At 44.2% G+C, this 24,365-nt stretch overlaps 1 protein-coding gene across 6 annotated transcripts in view; it reads left to right on the forward strand.

Annotated features, from left to right (window-relative positions):
- Positions 1-24,365, forward strand: part of ST6GAL1 (ST6 beta-galactoside alpha-2,6-sialyltransferase 1) — a 111,451-nt gene that overhangs the window by 38,888 nt on the left and 48,198 nt on the right. The window contains exon 1 of one of the 6 annotated variants that reach the window (XM_031968055.1): positions 11,109-12,312. The exons of the other annotated variants lie outside the window; for them this stretch is intronic. The gene's annotated coding sequence lies outside the window, so the exon portion shown is untranslated. Of the gene's footprint in view, positions 1-11,108; positions 12,313-24,365 lie in introns of those variants that run through there. 6 annotated transcript variants of the gene reach the window in all.

The raw sequence follows: 24,365 nt of genomic DNA on the forward strand, positions 1-24,365 counted from the left end.
GATTGATCATTTCCTTCTCCAGGTCAAATGGGGTGGAGTGACTTGCACAGGGTCACACAGCTAGGAAGTGTTTTAGATCAGATTTGAGCTCAGGAAGATGATTCTTCTTCACTCTGCGCCTGGTGTTCTGTCTACTATGATGCCCCCTCGCTATCTCACACAGACATGAAGGTAGTTGCGAAATTCCCACACAATTCCCACACAAGCACATGTGCCTACACACATTTGTGAGCTCCTGGAGGACAGAAATTGCCTTTTGTTTGTTTCTGTATTTCCAGTGCTTTGCAAAATGCATGGCATACAGTAGGCACTTAATAAATGCTTATTGATTGAACTATGTCCACCATCTGGTTCAAAGACCCAGACCTAGAATCACACTTTTGATTCTTATGGTTAAAAGGTTTCGTTTTTGAAGATTATTTTTCCCTCTGTCCTCTTCATTATTTTAATATTTCAGGGATTTGGGGCAGCTTCTTTGGAAGAATTGTATTCTCTTTCCTGAGGATAGGGCTTCTTAACTTTTTTGGTTCCATGTATGACCCAAAATGACAGTTCATTGTAGCTTATGCACTCCATTTCAGGAGGTTTTTAAATAACAAGAAATGCTAAGACTCATTTTGAGGTTAGTGAAAATCAAGATGTAGCTCTTCTTCCCATTTGAATTCTTGGATCTCCAGAAATCTAGTTACAAACCCTTCTAGGTAGTATATAGACCCCAGGATAAGAATCTCTGCAATAGGATCGAGTCCTTGGGCTTTGAGATAATGTTATGGCTGGAAATTTCATTATTCTTGGAGATTGGCTTCTCGTAAGGTAGTCGGGCTGGTCGCTGGGCCTGTTGTGACATAGCTGATCTGATTCCCGGGCTACAGAAACCAACCACCGCCGCCAGATCCATCCTCGAGGCCCTTAAAGGTTAGCCAATGCGCCAGAACTCCTATTCTACTTGTCAGCCTTCAGGAACCAGACGAAGCAAGCACAGGGCCCCTTCTCAGTTATAACAACACTTTAGAGGAAGACTTTGAAGATGGGAGCCTGAGATTTCCGTCTTTGAGCGGCTATTCAACAAACATTTAAGTGTTTATTACCTATCAGGGACTGTGCTAAGGTTGGGGGGTACAAAGGAAAAAAATCCTCAGTCTAAGGAGCTCACATTTGATGGGAGGAGCAGGGAAACAGACAACATATAACTGACTAGATACATGCAAGATACATACGGAGTGAAGGGAAGGGAATCTGAGCGTGGAAGGCACAGCAGCTGGGAGATCCAGGAAAGACTTTCTGGAAAGGGAGGAACTTGGCTCTTACAGGAAGCCAGGGGAATTAAGAGGCAGAGGTAAGAGGCGGAGCATCACAGACATGAGGGCACAGTTAGCACAAAGGCCTGGAGATGGGAAACAGTGTTGGGAACAGCAGCATTAGAATTTTAAGCTTCAAATATTGGCCGAAGAGTTTTGTTCCACTTTCTTGATCTTCCTGGATCCAGGGATGGAAGGTACAACTCTTGATAAAATAAGAACTGAAAAATAAAATAATGTCAACTCTACTGAAATTTTTTTTAAAATAGGGTTGGGGGGAGGGGGAAACATTACGGGAGCAAAAAGCCACTTCCCCAAATAGGAAATGAAAGAGCTCCCACATGATCATGTAAGCTTGTGGTTCTCCTGTGTCTTGGTTAGATGAGGCAGAGCACTTAACTCTGAAGATAATAAGCATGATTATTTATTTCCTGCCTCTAGACCAGGATCCGTATTGTCTTGCAGGGCTGTGTGCTTTTACTCTATCAGAAAGCTACAAGAATTTGACTCAAATGTCAGAGATTCTTAGCACTATCTAGAAGCTTCTCAAGCTCAACAGAGCAACCTCCACAAGGCCATCTTGTGAGAACCATGACTACAGGGCATTGACCTGAAAAAGGGGACACAGAGAGTACTTAAGCTCCATCCCTAGGGGAGGTCTTCTCTCTACTTGTTTCCTTTTTCTCCCAAGCATGTTGTATTTGGAAAGCAGGGAACTGGAAAGCTCTGAGAAGCCTTTGTCCCTTTTGAGAGCAGGTTCTAAGTTAACACTGCCTCTGAGTCCTAGGCCACAGAAACTGCTTTGTAATTTATAATTTTGTTGGGCACTTATTAAACATTTACTGTTTATGTACCAGTGTGTTAAGCATTTAGTATGCAAAAAAAAAAAAAAAAAAGAAAGCAAAAAGTGCCTGTTCTTAGAGAGCTGACATTTTACTGAAAGAAAATCATTGGTAAACAGACCGATTAGCATTTGTTAAGCCTCCACCATTGTACCCAGCCTACAAAGTCAATAAATGAAATAATCCCTCCTCACAAGGAGATTACATTCTAGGAGGTGATGATAAGGAAATAGGAAAATATAGACAGCATACATTTTTAAAAATCCATCATTTTGATGGATTTGTTCTAGTTTTATTTCTGTCCTCTTCTCCAATTTCATTTCCATTTCCTTCAAATTCTACCACTTTTCTGTCCCCCCAGAGTCTGGCCAGTTAACATCTCATCAACGTTAATTAACATAATTAATTTGTACAAAAGGCTATTCAATTTCACTCTGTTTACATTGCTATTCCATTCCTTCCTCCCTTGTTAATTCCATTCTTCCATTTCTATCTCATGCTGTCCCAGCACTTTCTGGCAGAAAAGTTGGGAGGATTTCATCGCCTATGAATTTCATTGCTTTGATGGCTGTGCCAGCTCCCCCCTCCCCAGGCCCACATCTCTAAAATGTGAAATATTGTCAGTTTGGAGCCTTAATACCAAATGTTTTCATTCAGGGAAGATTCTAGTAGTGGTACTCATATTCCTGGAATCCAACGATGACCTGGGATCTCGGGATCACACATGGGAAATCAGTGTCTCCATAAGGCCTTTGTAGGATGAGGAATGATGGATGTTGCCTCTGTGAGCTACTCTTTCTTCCCCAACCTCCCTGTGAATTGATCACCCTCTTTCAACCAACAGACCTGATCAAAGGGATCCTATGGAGCTCCACTTCTACCCGAGAAGTTCCCAATGCTAAAGTTTATTTTTAGGCTATTGATTGTGCGCCATATCAGAGAAAGTGTGATCTGGGAGCAAAGCGCGATCACAGTAGCACAAAGGAGGTGTGAGAAGCGCACACAAATCTAAGACATCTCCGTTCCAAGTGGTTTGATGACCTATTTGTGGTAGAGCCTTATGAGCTCAGGTTGGACCTGTCAGTCACAGTTGGACACACTATACCTTGGCGAGCAACCCCCCATCCCCCAAATCATGATGTCCTTAAGGACAAACAACAGATGTTTCCCAGAGTCTCCAGCTTAGGGATCATGTATACTTTAAACAAATCCTTCTTCACTTCTGTGATGAAAAGATTCAGAATCATGGAATAGAGGGTGGAAAAGTCCTAAAAAGTAGACATCTAGTCCAAATCATGTTCTCAAAGAATCACTCACTAAAATATATTCTACAGGGGCAGCTGAGTAGCTCAGTGGCTAGAGCACCAGCCCTAAAGTCAGGAGGACCCAAGTTCAAATGTGGCCTCAGTCACTTCACTCCCTGACTGTGTGACTTGGGCAAGTCACTTAACCCCAATTGCCTCAGCAAAAATAAATAAAATAAAATAAAATATACCTGAGAAGTGGCCATCCAGTCTCTACTTGAAGACTTCCAAGGAGAGGGAATCTATCACCCCTTGAGTCAGACCATTTTCTTTGTAGGACATCTCCAGGGAGGGAGTTTTTACTCACCTCTTGCTTGCATCTTCCAACCATTGCTTCTGGTTTTATTGGTTGCTGTTTTAGTGGATTTAAAATCAGTTAGACCCAGTGCTACAGTAGAGCAGACACCAACCTCCTAAGCTCCCGGATTCGCCATCTGCTTTACAGATTTTGATTACATTTTGCATGTCCTTTTCTACCTTCTCTGTATAGAATGGGCATTGAAATTACAAATGCATTTACCATAAGCTTGAGTGAAATAGTCCCAGGAAGACAAGGATGATGCAAAATCAAGCATGGAGTACACAACCCTTGGGACCTTAGTTCAACAGGAAGACTTTGGTGGTCATATATTGGGTGGGATTTTCTGTTCTTTGGCTCCTTGCCCTTATAGTGGAAGATTGGGAATCAGTCGTTGGGTTCCTTCATGGTTTCAGACATGACATAGTTTACCCTGAGCTAACCTGCACTCCATTACTCAGTCTTCTTGGTGGGATTTGGTTCAAACCTATACCTACCAGGAGCAGGAGAATGAAAGGACACATCCTCTGTCTTATTGGAGAAACAAGATAGACAGACATGAAAGGGTCAGATCTCCCAAGTTTGGAGATTTGGGCAATGTAAATGTCTAGGTCTTTCAGTTCAGTTATCCCATTCTACAGATGGTGAAACAGGTTTTGAGAAGAAAACTTTGCCTAAAGATAATATGTAAATGATTCAGGCAGTGCGATTTAATGGAAAGTGCCTTGGCTCTGAAGTCTGATGATTTAGGTTCAAATATCACTTCTGTGATTTACTGTGTGCCATTTGAACAAGTCGCATAATTTATTATAGCTTTGTTTTCCTTCTCTGTAAAGTGAATAATTTTGACTATATTGTTTCTGAGGTCCCTTCCAACTTTAGATCTAGGAGCTTAGGATTCTGAATGGGATGAACAGGAAGGAAGTCAGATGTGGACCAGAGTGCTTGCAGATGGATTCACAGAGGAGGAGGGCCATGAGCTGAGTGCCATTACTCTGGGGTTACTTCAGAATCCTTAAGGCCTCCAGAAAGCTAGCCCAACTAGCCAAGGAGAAAAAGCGATCTCGTATGGCCAAATGGGAAATTTGATAAAATTACTTATTCATGGGGAGAATAGGGTTGCCTCTGACCTTCCCCAACAAGGTGCAGTTATAACAAAGCCTGATCCATCAGGGTCTTGCTGCTGGCTCAGACTGTGCTATTGACATGGAAAATTTAAATTTCATAAGATTATTTGAAAACAATCTGGCCAAGTGTCTTTGTAGACATGATGAAGAGATGCAGTTTAATTAGAATTAATTATACTCTAATAATTAATTATAATTATTACAGTATAATTATTAGTGAGGCAGTGTGGAAGAGTAGATGAAGTTCTGGATTTGGGATCAGGAAAACCTGGATTCAAATCCTGTCTCTGATGTGTTCTGCCTTAGTGACCACGGGCAAATCCGTGAACTTTTCTGGATCTCCGTTTTCTCATTAGAGGACTAGAAGCACTCCTAGGGCTAGACCCAAAGACTAGCCATTAATGACTCAATGTCGCCTTGTAGTGCCTGTAGGGGAGTTCCCTCAGGATCTGGCTTTGGCCCTGTTTGCTCTCCCGTCCAATTTTAAATCATCTTCCAGTGTGAAAAGTCTATCTGTAACATTCATCAGCACCAACAAAAATGCTGAATAACACAGGATACATTGCTTAAGTCTAGCAGCGTATCCATACCATAATGCCCCAGAAACGTCATGAATATTTACTTGTTGATCTTGAGATACTCGAGGCCATGTGGGCACAACCTCCTGATCTCATAAATGAAACACCCAGCTGGCGAGTTGTTGTTCAGCTGTGTCCAGCTTACCCTATTTGGGGTTTTCTTGGCAAAGATATTGGTGTGATTTGCCATTTCCTTCCCCAGCTCATTTGACAGATAGAGGAAACCAAAGCCAAAAGGGTTAAGTGACTTGCCCAGTATCACACAGCTGGCAAGTGTCTGAGGCGGGGACTCAGGAGGATTAGTCTTCCTAACTACAGGCCTCATGCACTGTCCCCTGGGGCCCACCTAGCTGCTTGGAATCAGATCACCTGAGTTCAAATCTTGTCTTTGACACTAACAGTATAACTTTGGGCAGATCACTACACCTCCTTTTGCCTCATTTTTCCTCATCTGTCAAATGGGGAGGTTGGACTAGATCACTCCCAGTTCTAAATCCTAGGCTGCCAGGGAGGTATTGCGGGGAATGGGAAGAATAGGGAAGATCTGAGTTTTCGCCCTCGGATCAACCATTAACTAGTATGAACCTTGACAAATTACTACATTTCTCTGGGCCTCCTATCTCCATCTTTCCAAATGAGGGAGTTGGAATAGATGGCTTCTCCTGGCCCTTTGCTGCCTCTGTAATTTCCTCAGAGACTCCTTGCTTAGCCCTAGTGAGGACCGAGTTTTTTCTGCATAGTTCTCCTCCCAAGCCCTTGATATTTTCCCTATTCCATGGGAGTCTCACTCATGTCTTTCTATAAGTCTCCATTACAGGAAAACTACGTCTGATGGGTCTAGTGCACTGGAAACATTTTTCTGCTTGTTTTTACTATTTCAAGGTCACCATTTGGTTGTTATCTCGCATTCTCTGTGCACTCCCATTTTCTGGTCTGAAATCCAGTCCCTTCATTTTATGGATGAGGAAATTACCTGCCCAAGATGACAAAAGTCATAAGTAATAAGCATGAGATTGGAACCTAAGCTCCTGACTCCAAATCCGCCTACCAGCACAAGGGTTAACACCCATAATCTCCTCATTCTGCAAAGAAGTGCGGCTGAATTGGAAGAGAACATAGTGTTTAAATCACTTCTTTGGTCTCAAGCATGGTCGTCATAACTTCATTTCATTTGGGGGGGGAGGGATAATATTTTGTGTTTTTCACATTTCATTTTAATTTTTTTTCAATTACGTGTTTTAAGATTTCTTTATTTTTTAATTTTGAGTTCCAAATTCTCTCCCTTCATCCCTTCTCTCTTCCCTCCTTCAGAAGGTAAGCCTTTTGATATAGATTATATATCTGTAACAGACTCTTCCTCTAGAGGTATATAGCTTTATTCATCATAAGACCTTCAAAAGTGTTTTGGATGATTGTGTTGCTGGGAATAACTAAGTCATTCACAATTGATCGTTGTACAATATTGCCGTTATTTGTACAATGTTTTCCTGGTTCTCTTCCTATTTCAATTTACATCAGTTCATGTAAGTTTTCCCAGGTTTTTCTGAAAGCATCTTGCTCATTATTTTTATAGTACAATAGTATTCAATTGAAATCATATATTATAACCTGTTCAGTTATTTTCCAATTGATGAACATCACCTCAATTTCCAATCACAGTATTAATTTTTTTAAATGTAAATTTTATGGATATCTTCTTTGTGTTTGCATTACATATATCTGCCATTGGACCTTTTCTTTTATTAAAAAAAAAGCATTTTATTATAGCTTTTTATTTACAAAACATATGCATGAGTAATTTTTCAACATTGACCTTTACAAAACCTTCTGTTCCAAATTTTCCCTTTCTTTCCTCCACCCCCTTCCCTAGATGGCAGGTAGTCCAATATATGTAAAATATGTTAAAATATATGCTAAATCCAATATATGTATACATATATATACAGTTATCTTGCTGCACAAGAAACAGCAGATCTAGAAAAAAAAAACTTGAGAAAGAAAACAAAATTGTGAGCAAACAATAACAGAAAGAGTGAAAATGCTATGTTGTGGTCCACACTCAGTTCCCACAGGCCTCTCTCTGGGTGTAGATGGCTCTCTTCATTACTGAACAAGTGGAACTAGTTTGAATCATCTCATTATCGAAGAGAGCCACGTCCATTGGACTCTTTCTTTCACCCCTCACAAAAAGCTATCCCTTATCCAAAGATTTTTTTTTAAACAGAAGAAAAAAGTTCAGTAAATCTCAACAATATGTTAAAAAAAAAAAAGCATGTCATTATATGTAGTACTTTGTACTCAAGGTCTCCCTCCCTTTGTAAGGAAGCAAGAGAAGGAAGTCTGTTCTTTGGGCCCAAAATTGATTACTCTAATTTTGCATCTTTCCTTTTCTGTTGTCATCCTTCCTTCCATCCCCATTGCTGCAGTCTTTGTATACGTTGTTTTCCTGGTCCAAGTAGAATTCCATTCCATTTATGTGCCATAGAGTTGTTTAGTCATTTCTCAATTGATGCCCCTCAACTTTGTTTCCAGTTCTTTGCTACTACAAAAAGTTCTGCTAGAAACTTTCTGATACATATGAAATTTTAATTTGTTGAACTTTTTGTGGAATATTCGCCTAATATCCATTTCCCATTGAGCAGTGACATCTTCACGTGAAAGGCATAATAAACACCTTAGTCACTTTCGTAGCTTAATTCTTAAGTTCCTTCTGCAATGGTTGCCTTCCATTAGAGCTTTACCAACAGCACTACAGCACCTCCAACACTGATTATTCCCACAATAGGATACTTCATAGAAGAAGAAAAATAATATTTCTTAGAAGGAAAAATTTTAGATCTAGAATCTCAAGGAAAAAAGTGAAAAGAAAAGAAGTAATAAAAGAAGAATAGCACTTCCAGATTTCATATGATACTATAAAGCAGTAATTATCAAAACTATTTGATCCTGGTTACAACTTTATATAAAGCTGGGTGGTGCAGTGGATAGAGTGCAGGAAGATTCGTCTTCATGAATTCAATCATGGACTCAGTCATTTACCAGCTGTGTGACCAGATACTTAGCACTGTTTGCCTCAGTTTTTGCATATATAAAATTAGATGGAGAAGGAAATGACAAATCATTCCAGTATCTTTGCTAAGAAAACTCCAACTGGGTCATAAGAGTGAGATAATAACTGAAAAACGACTGAATGACAGCAAACAACATGGATAAGTAGGTCAGTGGAGGAGCCTAGATCAATAACAAGTCTTTGATCGACCCAAAATACAAATTATTTAGAGGAAAAAAAGAATTGACAAGAATTGCTGGAAAAATGGGAAAGCGTTTTGGGAGACATTAAGTTTGGGCCAGCATCTTTCATCACAGATCACAACAAGCTCGAAAAGAATATATGCTCTGAGTGATAGAGGTCATGCTATTTTTTAAAAAGTAGAAGACAATCAGAGCTGGTGTTTTTTCACAGTTTTGACTAGAGGGGTGAGTTCTTAACCAAACAAGGGATAGAGGCAAAAGAAAAGGTCAACTAGATGACTTGATTATACAAAATCAAAAAGGCTTTTCTTTTTCTTTTTGAATGAAGTTCACATGTAAGCAACAAGGGAAATCGTCTCTGGAAAAACATCTCTAATATTTGTGTTTATAGAAAATATCCTTAGATCTAAGATAAAGGAAAGTGACATTTATTAAGACTAGAAACGCTTACAGATTATTTTTCTTGCCTTCTCAATGGGTGGTGTAGAGAGAAGTAGAAAATTTGGAACTTAGAATAAAAAAAATCTCAATTTTTAAAAAAGGAAAGACCCAATAGATAAGAGATCCAGTTCCCTTTAGAATAAAATCACCATAATCATATCACCTACCTCCTGGGGTTGTTGTTCCCAATATATTTAACATATATTAAAGTTATATATGTATATATATATATCCCATATACTTTACGTACGAGCACACTACATATTCTCTATATGTTTATGTGGATGAATGATTATTCACAGACTTTATATTCCTTTCTTATCCTCTGCAAGTAGAGGTTCGTATATAGTGAGCACTTGTGTTGATGGAAGTCTGATTGCTTATGTGCTTAGGGAAAACTCCATCTTATAAAATATACATAGACAGTGAAAAGAGTTATTAACTTTAAAATGTTTTATTGATGTCGTTTGCTTTTATAGCACATTCGTTTAAAAAGTATACCCTAAACACAAGGTTTTGCAAGGGTGAATGTTGAAAACTAGCTTTGCATGTATTTTGAAAATAAAAAGCTATTATTTAAAAAAAAAAACAGGATAAAACAAAGAAAAAACTAGACCCCATCCCTGTCTCATAACAAAGACATAGAAGAAGCTACCCTTAAAAGTAGCTGTGAGGAACAGGATGGTGTAGTGGTTAGAGGACCTGCTCTCTATCCAGGAAGACCTGGGTTCAAATCCTGTCTCAGGACACAATCTACGAGACCCTGAACTTGTAGTCACTTAGCCTCTTGGTGCCCAGAGCAACTCGAGGAGTCTTTGAAGGGGCAAGATTGAAGCGGCTGAAGGGATTTCCTAACCTGGAACTTCCCGGTGTTAAGTGAAGTTACTGGTCCAATCTCTGTCTGATTCAAATCCTTCTAGGCCGGACTCTGGGTGAAAGAGAAAGCAGCCGTGAGGGCTGTATTTGTGCCAAGGTCAGATTGTTCCTCCCAGAAGGAGCCTGCCCTGGGCAGGGCAGCTCGGAGTCTCACTGAGGTTTCTGGAACACCCTGCGGAGGCCTGTGGTGGCGGGTCAGGGGTCAGCCCGAGCCAGGGCCAGGCCTCGGGAGGAGACGCACCAAGCAGCCACGTCCATGGCAGTGAGGGGGGTGGCAGTTAGGCCCGAGTGTGGCGGCCCATGGGTTTGTCTCCAGGCACCGTGAGCCCCGTGCAGGAGGCTCGGACCCTGCTAGTGATTAGAGGGTGGGTTAGAGAAATGGAAACAGGGAGCCCGCGATTCCCAAGCCTTCCCCGGACCACGCCGATCTGGATAAGTTTACATTGTCTTCCTGCTGGGACTCAGTCTGGGGTCAAATTTGAGGGGGGTCGGCGAGGCCGTGGGAGCTGAGGACACTTACAGCCACAGGCATCATACAGGCCAGGATGTGGCTCCTTGGGTACCAAGGCTGCAGTGGCCGAGGCTCAAACAAACTACTTACGCCAGGTTCCAGACCCACATTCTGCAGCTGATTTCTTAGACCCAAGCTCGGGGTGCCCTCAGCAAGCCCAGAAAAGTAGGCCATGTTGCAGTTAAAGTGAAGGAGGAATGAGGGGACAGTGTCGCCCGATGGTCAGAGCACTTGATTTGGATTCAGGGGATTTGGGTTCGAATCTCTCATCTACCTGGGACTGGTCACTAAGTCTGTCCCCCTCTGCCACATGAGGGAGTTGAACTGGATTTTTTTTTTAATTAAAGCTTTTTATTTTTCAAAACAGGCATGGACAGTTCTACAACATCAGCCCTTGTAAAACCTTCTGTTCCGACTTTTCCCCTCCCTTCCTCTACCCCCTCCCCTAGATGGCAGGTGGTCCCATACATGTGAAATATGTTAAAATACATGTGAAATCCAATATATGTATACATATTTACACAGTTATCTTGCTGCATGAGAAAAATAAAATCAGAAAAAAAGCTGAGAAGCAAAACAAAATGCAGGTAAACAACAACAGAGAGAGTAAGACTGCTGTGTGTTCCACCCTCAGCTCCCACGGTCCTCTCCCTGGGTGCAGATGGCTCTCTCCATCATTGAACAATTAGAACCGGTCTCAATCATCTCATTGTGGAAGAGAGCCACGGAGTTGGACCAGATGGCTTCCCAAGTCCCTTCTAGGTCCTATAGATTCCCAAACCTTGTATTGATTGGAGGGGGCTGGGATTGGGATCTGCTCTTAGAAAAAATGGCTCTCACGAGTCTTGGTTTCCCTCTGATGTTCCCTCCTTCCCTAGACCACCTTGTGTTTCTCCAGGTCCTCCACATGTTCATACCCATATTCTGCCCCTAGTAGAACGCAAGCTCCTCAGAGGCAGGAGCAGTTTCTTTGGGCCTTCCATCCCCAGCAGGCAGCACCTTGCCTGTGGGGGCCCAGTCAGTGACCTTGACTGACTGGGCTTTGATTGAGAGCCCCAGGATTGACTGGGCTGGCTGATCTCTCGGAGTCCTTTCTGGTCCTGACCTTGGATCCTGTGAATCACACCAATTACTACAGCAAGTCCTGGGTCACGTCCAAATGGAGTGGAGCTTCCTCCATTGGCTCCATCCCTTTCCTGGACCTGTACATTGAGTGCCAGCTTCAGAGCCGGGCCCAGAGCTCCTGTCAGAATCTTGAGCATGAGCCAGAGGCCGGGTCCTATTCTCTCTCCCGTTCTTAGTGGCTCAAAGGGAGAAGCCAGCCTCGGAGCTCAGGTTATAAGACGAATGCCTTTTGTTTGTTGTTTTGGTGCTTGTGGTTTGGGTTGGCTTCTGTTGGAGGAAGGAGACGGCTTCTTAGCTGGAGAGTTTGGTTACCTGGAAATCTGTGAGCTCGCGGGCCGGGCGGCGTGGCAGGCTCTGTGCTCGATAAGATCTCTCTGGTGGCTCAGCTGGAGCCAAGCAGGGCTTCCCAGGCCGGCCTGGAGAGACAGGAGGTTTGGGCTCGTTAGTCAGGGCTGCCTTGGTTTCCCCAGAGCAGCCGCCGCCGGGGAGTGCCCCTGCTACCTGCCCCACTGCAGCCTGTGCCAAGCTATCTCCATGGAAGCAGCCCAGTCTGGCCCCTCCAGACAAACTCTCCTGATGGGAAGATCCTTTGGTGGATCTCCCCTCTCTCCTCCAGAAGGGAAGGAACAGATCTCAGGATCACGGTGCTTCACTGGAGAAGTGAGTTTGAAGGGACGGGGGTTAGGAAGGGAGGGAGGAACGGTGGGAACGGGGACAGGGGGTTCCAAGAGAGAAGATGGGCCAGGTCCTCTGGGCTCCTCACTGACTTCTGAGTAGGAAACCAGAGACCAGGCGCTTCTTCAGAGCAAGGCCGGCTCAGGCATCCCTAGGGCCACAAGAGGTGTGCTAAGTGCTTGTTGGTTGGGAGGACTTAGTGTTGGGATTTAAGAGGAGCTACCCCAAGTGACTCCCAGAGCCAGGGACCCAGAGACTGACAGTTGAGGGGAGACGGGCTGTGGAGGGAGGGAGGGTGGCTATCTTTCCGGGGATCTGGCACGGTGTTGTGAGAATGGGTAGTCAGGAGGCTTCGTTTTATTGCCTTTATCTGTGTCATTTTTACTAAGTCACTTTACCCAGGATCGTAAACTTTATAGGGCATTTCATGGAGGGGGAAGTGGAGACTTCTAAGAATTGCCATGGGGTTCGCCCAGTATCACAGGGTTTCGGGAGACAAGAGCTAAGCCATGAAATCACAGATTAAGACCCGGAAGAGATCTTTGAGGTCAGTGGGTTTGCCTGCTGATTTTGTAGGGGAGAGATCGGAGATCTAGAGAGGCGTCTTGCCCAAAGTCTCACACTTAGCAGGGAAGAGTTGGGTTTGGAACCTTGGGCTCTGACCCCAAATCCGGTCCTCTATCAATGTTCTTCCCTGCCTCCGATATCTCTCTTGACCTCAGTTTCCTTCAAAAAAGTAGCTAGCAGTACCATCGACCTTACCAGGCTGCCATTAGGCGTATTCCTGGCAAGACTTCCAGGGCCATGGAAATGGTGGACTATTATTATTAATTTCTAAAAATAAAACCTGACATTTTCCTCCATATTGCCTTTTTCGCCACTCCCCCTCTCTTCTTCTGTCTCCCTTCTCCTCCCTCCTTTCTTCTCTCTTCTTCTCTCCTTCCTTCTCTCTCCACATATAGATTTCTAGCCTCATTCCCACCAGTTGGGCATGGGCACTAGGGTCTTTCCTGGCTCTCCCAAGCCCTGTGTGCCATGACCCTCCTGATGAACCTCTGGACCCCATCTCAGAACCATAGTTTTAAACGCATTAAATAAAATGCTAATATTAAAAAGGAAACTAATTGCATTCAAAGAATGATCATGGTGATAAGACGTGTTTCGGGACGGCGGGTTCAGAATCCCCAGAAACAAGCGTCCCTTGTAGTTCTTGGCATCCCGGCACCCGGGACTCGGTTCTGTAGCTCTTGGTTCTTGGTCACCCAGGAACTCTTCTGGTGTGGAAGGCTGCTTTCCCCCATGGATGTGTCCCTTCCCAGCCCACCGCCAGAGACAAGGATGGAAGAGCATGAGTCTGCCCTTCCCCTTGGCAGAGCTCTGATTCCTGCTCCTGTCCCTGGATGGTGCTCAGTGAATACTTGTCAAGCGAATGAATAAATAATTGGACTTGGTGCTTTTGGTTGAGCTTAAGGACAGAAATGACTAATAGGAGTCTTAGAGCTAAATTTAAAATGTGAATAATTTTAAGTTCTGTGTTAGTGTGTTCTGTAAAACAGAGCCTTGTGTAGGAGAGATGGCAGGCTTGATGGATGGAAGTGTCCTTGGGTCTTTACACGGATGTGACAGACACAATCAGACACGCAGGGACTTTCTTTGGCCGCCACCTCCACCACCCTTGGGGAAGAAAAAGTGCCATAAGGATTGCTTTGTCCTGGTGGTAAAGTGGTGGCTGAGGGACGCAGCAGTGGTCCCACCTGCACGCCTGCAAGCTCACGGGAAGCATCCTTGGGACCAGAATTCTCATGCAAACCGGGGCAAGATCCTCTGCTCTGTTCTCCCTGAAAGGACTGGATTAGATGGTAGGGTAACAGGCAGTGGGAGGCACAATGGACAGTGCTGGGCTTGGAGGCAAGGAGGCCTGGTTCAAAGCCAGCCTCAGGTAAAGTCTAGTCATATGACTCTGGGGGAGTTATTTTTGCCTCAGTTTCCTTAATTGTAAAGTGTGGATAATATTAGCACCTACCTCACAAGTAGGTGAGAATCATGTCTATCAAAGTTCTCAGCCCAGTTTCTGGCACATAGGTACTCCCTAAAGTTTGTTCCCTTCCCCTTCTCTGATATATCTAGAGCTGGAAGGAATCCGGGAAGTTATTCTCTACAACCCACTTACTTTACAGATGAGGAAACTGAGGTGAAGGGAAGTGCCTGGCCAAGGTCAGCTAAGGAGTAATTCTCAGACTTCTAACTCCAAAGTTAATGCTTCCAGAGGTGTCCTCCCAGGACACTTACTTTACTTAAACAAAATGGCAGTGATATCACTGTTGGTCCAGTTTGGGTTCCCTTTTCTTGGAGTCCCATGTAGCCCTAACTCTATGTTGCTGTCACGTTACAGGCAAGCAAAAGACTTTGCACTCTATTCCACCCACTATTTTAGATTTTATTTGGGATCTCCTATGCCATCTACAGGGATATCTCTCTTTCATCTTGAACTGGTCAGGTTTAATTTTTGAATCCAAGTGAAATTGCATTATGTTACCAAAAGTAGTCCTGACATGGGGATTATAATTCCCCAGCACCTCCCTTCCCCAGGCCCCACACATACTGTTTTCCTTTTCTCGCTTCTCCCCACCGCATCCCTCTTTTGAATATCTTCTCCTCTTGGACCAGAGAAGAGGAGGGAATGGAGATGTCCATGCTCCTCATCCCAGATGCCAATGCTCCTCATCCCAGATGCCACCTCAGATAATTCCAAATTCCCACAGCCTGGAGCTGAATTAATTAAACATTCAAACTTCAGTTTTCCATGATGAGGAGTCCCCATAGACTCTTAGTATCTCCTAGTGGCAAGGGGCTTTCTTGGACTGAGCAAGAACTCCTCTGGAAGATGTCCGGCAAATGGTCCAGCAGGGACATCTTCCAGGGGAGTTCCCGCTCAGCAATCTCTAGGAGAATCCCGAGGCAGCTGAGTCTGACTCTGGAAAGCTTTCGTTGCAGGAGAACATTTTTCCATGTGTCAGGATCAAGCCCGTCTCTCTGTAAATCCTATTCCTTGCTCCTGATCGTGCTTCCTGGGCCAAGCAGAGTTCCACTTGACTGCCCTTCAGATCCCTGGAGGGAGCTGGTGAGCCTTCCCACGGCTCCTTCACACACCTTCCCCATCTCCCTCGGAGGTTCAACACCCCCATCAGTGATCCCTGAATGACTTAGTCTTTCCTGGCCTATCATGGGGCTTCCAGATCATGATCCTCCAGGAGCACCGCGTCCAGATGTGTCCTGACCGGGGAGGGCAGCTGGTGCCCTTGCTCAGGGACACCTTTTCTCTCAAGCAGCCAAAGATCACTAACTTTCCTGGGCCTCGGGGAGCCTGAGGTTCCTTTCTCAGTGTTCCTTTCTCACGAACTGTCCTCTGGCTGTGGCTTGTACAGCAGGAGCTTATAAGCTTATATCGCATCCAAGGGAAAACTGTGAGTTTGTCCCTGTTGAATTTTATTGGCTCAGACAGGACCCATCATTCCAGCCTCTTGAGGTCCCAAGTGTTCAGAGAGCTCTTCCGGCTTTAACTTCACCCAGTAGTTTAATAAGTAATACGCGACTGCTTCATCTATCATTCATCAAATTTGAAGAAAAAATTCCAGGGCAGGACCAAGGAAAAACCCTGGGACAAGGTCCTGGGAACCTCCCTTCAGGATGACCTCAGCTTGTTAGTCACCATTATGCAAGTTCTGTTCCTTGGTCCGTTTCAAAACCACCCGGCTAGTCCCTCTTGACCAGGAGTATCTGAGGGAGCCTCAGTCTATGGCGCTCCCCCAACCTCCCAGCCTAGAGATCCAATAGCTATTAATGTGTGCCGGGCAGTGTCCTGGGCCCCAGAGGCACAAGTGCAAAGAATGAAACAGCCCTAGTCTCGGCATAGGAGCTTCTGTTCCAGTGGCGGCCATAGATACGTCTGTAAGTACGTGAGACGTGACTGTCACATGAATAGATACAAGAATTGTATGAGTAAATGCAAATAGCTGTAAGTATGGGCAGGTTGGGGAGAGAATCAGGAAGGCTCTGTCTGGGAGGGGTCCTTGAGCTGAATCCTACGGAAGAGGGGGCAAGTGTGTGCAGATGTGGGGACCAGATAATACAGAAGCACAGGAAGAACAGAGAGAACACCAGTTTGATTACCCTGCCGAGTCTGAGGAAAGGAGCAATGGCTGGGGAGACTGGGAAGATGCGGCTGGGGAGGCTGGGAAGATGTGGCTGGGGGGAGGCTGGGAAGATGCAGCTGGGGAGGCTGGGAAGATGCAGCTGGAGAGGCTGGGAAGATGCAGCTGGGGAGGCTGAGAAGATGTGGTTGGAGAGGCTGGGAAGGGCTTGAGTATCTAAATCCTGCAGGTGGTGGGAAGCCTGAGAGCTGATTGAGTAAAAGAGTCTCATGTTGGCAGAAGTCAGGATAGGTTTGTAGTCAAATGACTGGGTTCAGATGTTATATGTGGTATCGTAGGCAAGGCACTGGGCTTCCTGGGCTTTGAATGAGAGGAAGGTCCAGCACTAGGTCCCCTGAACATATGGCTTGTTTCATGTCGGCTTTTCATGGTCATCTCTTCCCTCTAAAATCCTTTTTATTCATCTTATCTTATTCCAGCCCTTTAAGGGACGATTCTAGAAGTTTATTAGTAATCAAAATGAGGTTTATCCCAAAAGAACTCCAGAGTGACACCTTCCTGTTGTCTGACTTGTGACGCCTTTCCTGGTCTCCCTAATTTTAATTTCCTGGCAATTGGCAGTTGGGGCAATTGGGGTTAAGTGACTTGCCCAGGTAGTAAGGTAGGTAAGTGTCTGAGGCAGATTTGAACTCAGGTCCTCCTGACCTCAGGGCTGGGACTCTATCCACTGCGCCCCTTAGCTGCCTCCTTCCTAATTTTTCTAAAAACATCCTTGGCTCCACAGTTAGGTTCAGTAGCATGGATGGGGGTGATGGAGGCAGTGTGATAGAATCTTAGATGTGGAATTGTGAAGATCGTGTATTTTAAGATCAGCACGAGACAGGAATTCAGGTTAGGGGAAAATCGTCAGTCTTTATTCTCAGTGAAGAAGGATCGGAGGTGGAAGAGAATCGGATAGAATGTGTGCAGTGGTCAAAAGTGCTCGACCAGCAACACAACCAGCAGCTCGGAGTCTCAACCCAACTCCCCAGTTCTTCCTGTCCCCTCTCTGCCTCCACCCACAAAATTCATTTCCTATACAACACATCAGGACTTGCCGGAGAGGGAGGACCATTTTTATCCAATCATGGTTTAAAGAGTATAGTGCATCAGCTCAAACCTCAGCCCATTACATCTCCCATTTCTTTTATTTTAGAACACCGGTGGTCATGCCATCCCCTGACCCTCAGGGGGTCAACCCCCGGAGGGATAAGCCTCCTTCTCAGGGAAGGAGGTGAAAGCAAAAAGGAGGTGATCACAGCCTCCCTGACTTCTCAGAAAAGGCGGTGAAAGCACTAAAAAAATGATCATCCCCTACCTGACATCCTTCAGGAAGGGAGATGAAAAGCACCAAAGGGAAATGGGGGAAGGGTTTCGGCTGAAGGGTCTTATTGGCACAAACCCATCAGCATGGGAGGTATTCCAAACAGAAAACGGAGGTTATTAGGGATGACCTCCCTCAGTCATAGGCCGATGTGGTTAACAAACATAATTGTACAGCAAAGCGGAATAGCAAACAATATAAAATAACATGGTGTTGGAAAAGATCACCAGGTCCTGAAGGTGGGTATGTAAACAAAACACATAATTTCTTCAGGCCAGAGATAGTCCAAAACCAATCTTTGTCCATTTTTCAATGTCAGGGAATCCAATGATCCCCATTTTTGAAGTCCTGAAAAGTCTTTTTTGTGTTAGGAATCCAATGATTCCAGCAAATTTTTAAGTTTTTAACAGTCTTATCATTTCAGAGAATCCAATGATTCTGAGAGTTTTCCTATGTCTCAGAGAATCCAATGATTCCATTTGAATCCAACAATTTTGATGTCCATGAGTCAAACCCATAACGCACGCTTTTCAATGGTGGAAATCAAACAGCACCACCCGTATTTTTGGTCTTCTCCTTTGTTTCGTCTGCTCCGTCTCTCTCGATGGACAATGCAAATCAGCCGGGCACCCATCTGATTCCTTTCCATGTGAGATACAAGAAACCTCTTCCCAAAGCAGTTAGCCATCTGGTCCTTTCCATTTTCCCCCTTTCGGCCCTTCCACATCACCGGCGATTATTAAAATAGTGGAGCGCTCACGGACACGCCCCTTGGTGGGATAAAACCTTAGCCGGAGCCAGTGCATCTTTGTCAAAAATCAAAAGTTAATATAAAGGTGATTTAGGTTCTTTGGGTTACCGGGCTCCCCTTTCTTTGTTTTTGGAGTAGTTCAATATCTCTGTTTTCCCTACTATTTCCTGTCCTTGAGGATTAAAAAGGTATGCCCGTGGGTTTGGGTTTCTTATATTGGCACAAAATGTGCAAATGTTTTAAGATAAAGGACCATTGTCGTTTTTAGTTTTGGCACAACCCTAATGGAAAATGCTTGTAGAGGGTTCAGGACCACTGGTGTTCTTTTGCTGGCATTGCAAAAGGAATCCTGAAAAGGTGTCTACCACAACATGGAGAAAGAAGACGACCAAAAGATTTATATGGGTCACATCCATTTCCGATTTCTTAGGTTCAAACCATGAGGGTTTTTCCCGGGAGGTAGGAGATGGAAAGGAAGGCAACGACAGGCTTTTACTATTCCCTACTTCCTCTCTTGTTATTCAAATTTAAACGTAAAAAGCTCGAGGCCTGATATTTTTGAATGAGATCCTGAGCTTCTTTTAAAAAAAGGGTATTTTAAACATAGTTAGAAGGCTATCTGCCTTTGAATTTAATCAAATATGGGACCTGGTCCACTATGAGAATGGACATCAATATTAAATTTACCTGGATGTTTTCATTCTCTTGAAGTTTCAAAATGATATATATTGAGGCCAAATTTTATTTGGCTGGGGCAACTTTGTACCCCACCTACTGAATACCAAACGATATTTTATGTCTCCTGGATAATAAGTAAACTAGAATGATCTAAATTCATTCTGGAGGGACTGAAAAGGAGTTCTGACTACCTCTTTATAGTTAGATTAGAATAAACAGCACAAATTTATGTTTGGATGCATCCGTGGTTGTCCTGAAGAGGAACTTTAGAAACTTTTTCTTCAAAGTCCATCGCCAATTATGTAAAGTCTGTTATCTTTAATGGAGACCCATGTAAAAAATTTGGCCATGGTAATAAAATTTGCCACTTGGCATGTTCCAACACACAATGTGTATTGGTATGGTGTATTCTTATCAGGTCTTGTCCCAGATAATTGTACGTCGAGTGGCCTTTTAAAATTCTAGCCACAACCTGGGTGGTAAGGTTTGATCTGGTTGTGCGGAGGTTCACCCATTATCACACTGTTCCTTGTGAAGGACTGCTGGGGTGCCTCTTGTGTGGCAAAACGATATTCCCAAGGGTTTTTGGTGCTCTTTTAACCACATTGGAAAAAAGCCGTTCAACCTCTCAAAGCCTCTTGAGCTTCTTTTGTGTGGCGTGGTGAATTTAAAAGCATTCTCCCTTAAAATGCTATAATGGTTGTAACTGATGGTGTCAAACCAACACTGGTGCATCCATTGGATATCTCCTATCAATTTCTGAAAATCATTCAATGTGTTTAGCTTTTCTTTCTTAAGGAGAGTTTTTTGAACTGTAAGCACCTTAGGTATACGTCATATCCTAAATATTGAAAAGGAGCATGTCTTTGAATTTTTTCTGGTCTATGTATAATTTGTAATTCCTTAGTGTTTCTATGGTCTTTTGTAATGTTAAATTTGTTCCTCAGGTCACATCCCAAAATGTCATCCATGTAATGTAATAGCATCTTTGGGGAATACTTTTCATGGAGCCAAAAGAGCAACATACATTTGACACATAGAGGGGCTGTTTTTCATTCCCTTGGGCAAAACTGTCCATTCATATCTTTTATAAGGCTCAGCTGTTAACGCTGGGCCCGAAAACAAATTTTTCATATTCCTCCTTTCCAGAGGGATAGAATAGAAAAATCTAATATCTATGACCCAAAGAGGTCATTTCAGGCAACTGAGTAGGAGATGGGAAGTCCAGACTGAAGAGTTCCCATAGTTTCCATCTGTTCATTCACTTTTCTTAAATCCGTTAACATCCTCCATTTTCCAGATTTCTTTTTCACAACAAACACTGGGGAATTCCAAGGACTTAGAGAAGGTTTTAAGTGTCCTTGGTCAAGCTGTTCCTGTACTATATCTAATAAGGCCTGAATTTTATCTTTACTTAAGGGCCACTGCTCTATCCACACTGGTGTATCAGTTTTCCATTGGATAGGAACAGGTGAAACCTCAGCAAATCACCTCTGAACCTCAGTTTCTTCCTCTGTAAATGAAGATAACACTTCACATGGGAGTTAAATGAGATAATGGGTAAAAATCACTTTGTAAATGTGCAAAATAAATGCTATTAGAGTTTGTTTTTATCCAGAACTAATGCCATGAACTCATTGAGGCTAACTACTCTTTTATCCCATCTCCTCTTTTACCCTGAAGTTCAGTTCCCAGTTACTCACGAGTTGTAGATTTAGAACTGGAGGAGAACTAAGAAGTCAGAAAATCTCATTTTATGGTTGAGGAAAGTGAAGGTTAGAAAGAAGACATGGCTTGCCCAGAGTTATGCTGGTAAATAGTAGAGTTGAGATTTTAACCCCCCTCTCCAGGACTTTCCCCACACACACACACCCATTCCTCAGACTCCAAATCTGGCATGTCTTTTTATTGAGTAGAAAAAACTAAAGTAGATTAAAAGCTGACTGTTTTTGCTTTGTTTCCTTTGTGATTTTCCCATTTCCCAATTTCCCCTTTGTAATTTTCTCCATGTAGGGAGTGTCACTCCCTGAATTTCTTCTTCCCCAAGACATAGGCTAACTCTCCCTTACAACCTCTCCCCCCTCTCTCTCTCTTTCTCTCAACTCTCTGTCTCTGTCTCTCTGTGTCTCTGTGTGTGTCTCTCTCTGTGTCTCTGTGTGTCTCTGTCTCTGTGTGTCTCTGTCTCTCTTAACTCTGTCTCTCTATCTCTTTGTCTCTGTCTTTCTCTCTGTCTCTATATCTCTGTCTCTTTGTCTCTACCTCTCTCTGTCTCTGTGTCTCTGTCTGTCTCTCTCAACTCTGTCTGTCTCTGTCTCTCTTTCTTTGTCTCTGTCTCTGTCTATCTCTCTTTGTCTCTGTCTCTGTCCCTTTGTCTCTATCTCTGTCTCTCTGTGTCTCTGTCTCTTTCTCTCAACTCTGTCTCTGTCTCTTTGTCTCAGTTTCTCTCTCTATCTCTATTTCTCTCTGCCTCTGTCTCTGTCTCTCTTCTTTCCTCCTCCCCCCCCCCCCCCCCCGACACAAACACAAGTTCCTTCTGAACTTAATGAATCTTGGCTCCTGCCATTTATTTTGTTTTCTTATTCCATTACTTCTCTTTAAAGACCACCTAGACAGCAATTCCTTGTCAATGGCAGCAGGAAAGACCATGATCCCATACTCTATGTGGGTCATTGAAAACCTCTCCTTGCCTGCGCGCTTTCTGGGAGTAAGAACCTTGGTCTCTGGTTGTTCTTGCTCTCAGCACTTGGTCAGGTGGGTGTTCAGCCGTGTTGGTCCTTTTAGGTGGAAACCCCAACTTTTCCTCACCAAAATTGTTTCCTTCCTCTCTCCCCGCTTTTCCCCCAGAATGAGAGTTTCCCCATCATTCTCTTTGAGAGCTAAGCCAGTTATTGAGGCAGAATCTGGTCCATAGGCTCCAAAATGCTGGCAGAAGAATGGAGATAACATGAAGTAGTCGATCCAGTGAAAAGCTGCTTGACCTCGACCCTCCCTCCCAAAGGCCTGGGCTGGTGCCCCCAGTGCCTGAGCTGCAACTTTGTGGATAGATGAAATCTCTTTCAGCAATCTCCTCCCTCTTTAGTTCTGCTCCAAAGCCGGAGGAAAAACAAAAATGAGGCTAAAAATAAAGTTCTCCTCCCTGACGGAGGAGAACTGAAATTTTGCGCTGTCACGGAGCCGGATTCAGACCATCTCAGCCCCCATCCATCCTGTTCCCTCCCCGTTTATCTCAGAACATCCATAGCCTCGCAGTTGAGTCGGGTGAATCTTGGAGCTGGTGGCCGTGGCCCTTGGGGCCAGAGCGGGGAGAACTCGTTTCCAATGAAGATTTGGGTTTTGACCAGATCCTTTGTCTTGTTAGACCTGACCTCATTTCTGTGGGGCCCCTTGGGTTTGCATTAGTTAATCTCTTCGGTGAGCATTGCCCAGCTGAGGATGTTTTATAGCTTCTTTTTATGTGGCAGAAAAATCCAGAGAGAACAAGGGGGACTGAAATCCTTCAGATTTCAGTCAGCATGAGAAAGACTAAATCTTAAGAACTTTGCGTCAAGCAGTTTAGATAATTCTCTAACCTAAAAAATGGATTCGATGGGATTTTGCAAAATTTTGGGAATGGCAATAGAACATTTACTTTTCTTCTCACTCTTGCGCTTATCACCATAATAATCATCCTTGTGGTACTGATTGAGAATATGAAAAATTCAATAATAGGTTGGACAAATTAATAATAATAATGTCTCATAAACATTACTGGTTTTTCACAATCACCCTGTGAGTTAGGGAGCAGTTATTTCTACTTTACAGTTGTGGAAACTGAGGCTTAGAGGTCCTACTGGGGTACTATTGACTCTAGAATCAGATGGTTAAATCCTGCCTTAAGTCAGTTAATCTCTTAGAGTCTCCACTTCCTCATTTGTGAAGGGAGAAGGGTTGGGTTGAGGTTTAGGGTTATGCAGACACCTTTGGGATCCCCTCCAGCTCCAGATCAGGGATGCAGAGTAATTTATCCACGGTTACCCAGTGAGCCTGTGGCAGTGATGTCTAGAACTCAGGCTGGTTCTCTCTCCAGGACCCCACACTGGGAGCTTTGGGGGAGAGATGTCTGCACTGGGAGGCAGAAAATCTGGCTTTGACCTCCCCTTCTCCCTACCCCTGAGACCTTGATAAATCCCTTAACCTCTCAGTGCTGCATCTTCCCCATTAGCCTGGAAGCTCCTGTGGGGACCGGATCGTCTTTTGCCTTTTTTGTGTCCCCAGCACTTAGCACAGGGCCTGGCACATGGTGCACACTTAATAAAAGGCTCAATTGATCTCTAAAAGGAGGCCTTTGAGCCCCTGGAGCCTCCACCTGGGACCCTGGGACCCCTTCTCTGGTCTCTGGCAGATTCCAGAATGAGTTTTGGGGGCTCAGTGGATGCCCCTAAGCCGAGGGGTTGAGTTTGGAAACGTTAAGTAGGTTTTTGCTGGAATCTTTCCTCACTCGTAAGGGCTGCAGAGCTCTGCTTGGCATTGGGCTTTATTGCCTTATATTTATGCTTCGAAGGGAATGATGTGTGACTGAAGAATTTCTGGGGGCGGTGATAAATGTGGCCCAGGCACACACACACACATGTACACACACACACACTCACACATGCACATGTACACACACACGTACACACACACTCACACACGCATGCACACACACACACACATACAATTAGCTGTTGCCACAGACTCTTGAAATAATTCAGGCTTCCAAGTGCGGTCATGTTTTTGATGGATGAGACAATGACAAACTCACTTCTCCCCTCTCTCTGCCCCGGATGCTCACAATGATCCAAGTGTTTCTGGGCTGACAGAACATGGCCCATCCTACATTCCTGCTGGGTCACAGCATTTTAAGCTCAGAAAGGACCCCAGGCCATTCAGTCAGATCCTGACCCTTCTCCAACATCCCCACCAAGGAGCTGGCTAAAGTCCAGTGAGTGGCTCCTGAGGCAGGGGGAGCAACTGACTCGTCCAGGATCGCACAGCCAGGACGTGTTAAGTGTCTGAGGCCAGATTTGGACTCAGGTCCTCCTGACTTCAGGGCTGGGACTCCATCCACTGCGCCCCC

Source organism: Sarcophilus harrisii, chromosome 4, assembly GCF_902635505.1.
Source record: "Sarcophilus harrisii chromosome 4, mSarHar1.11, whole genome shotgun sequence".
In the NCBI taxonomy this organism is placed as follows: Eukaryota; Metazoa; Chordata; class Mammalia; order Dasyuromorphia; family Dasyuridae; genus Sarcophilus; species Sarcophilus harrisii.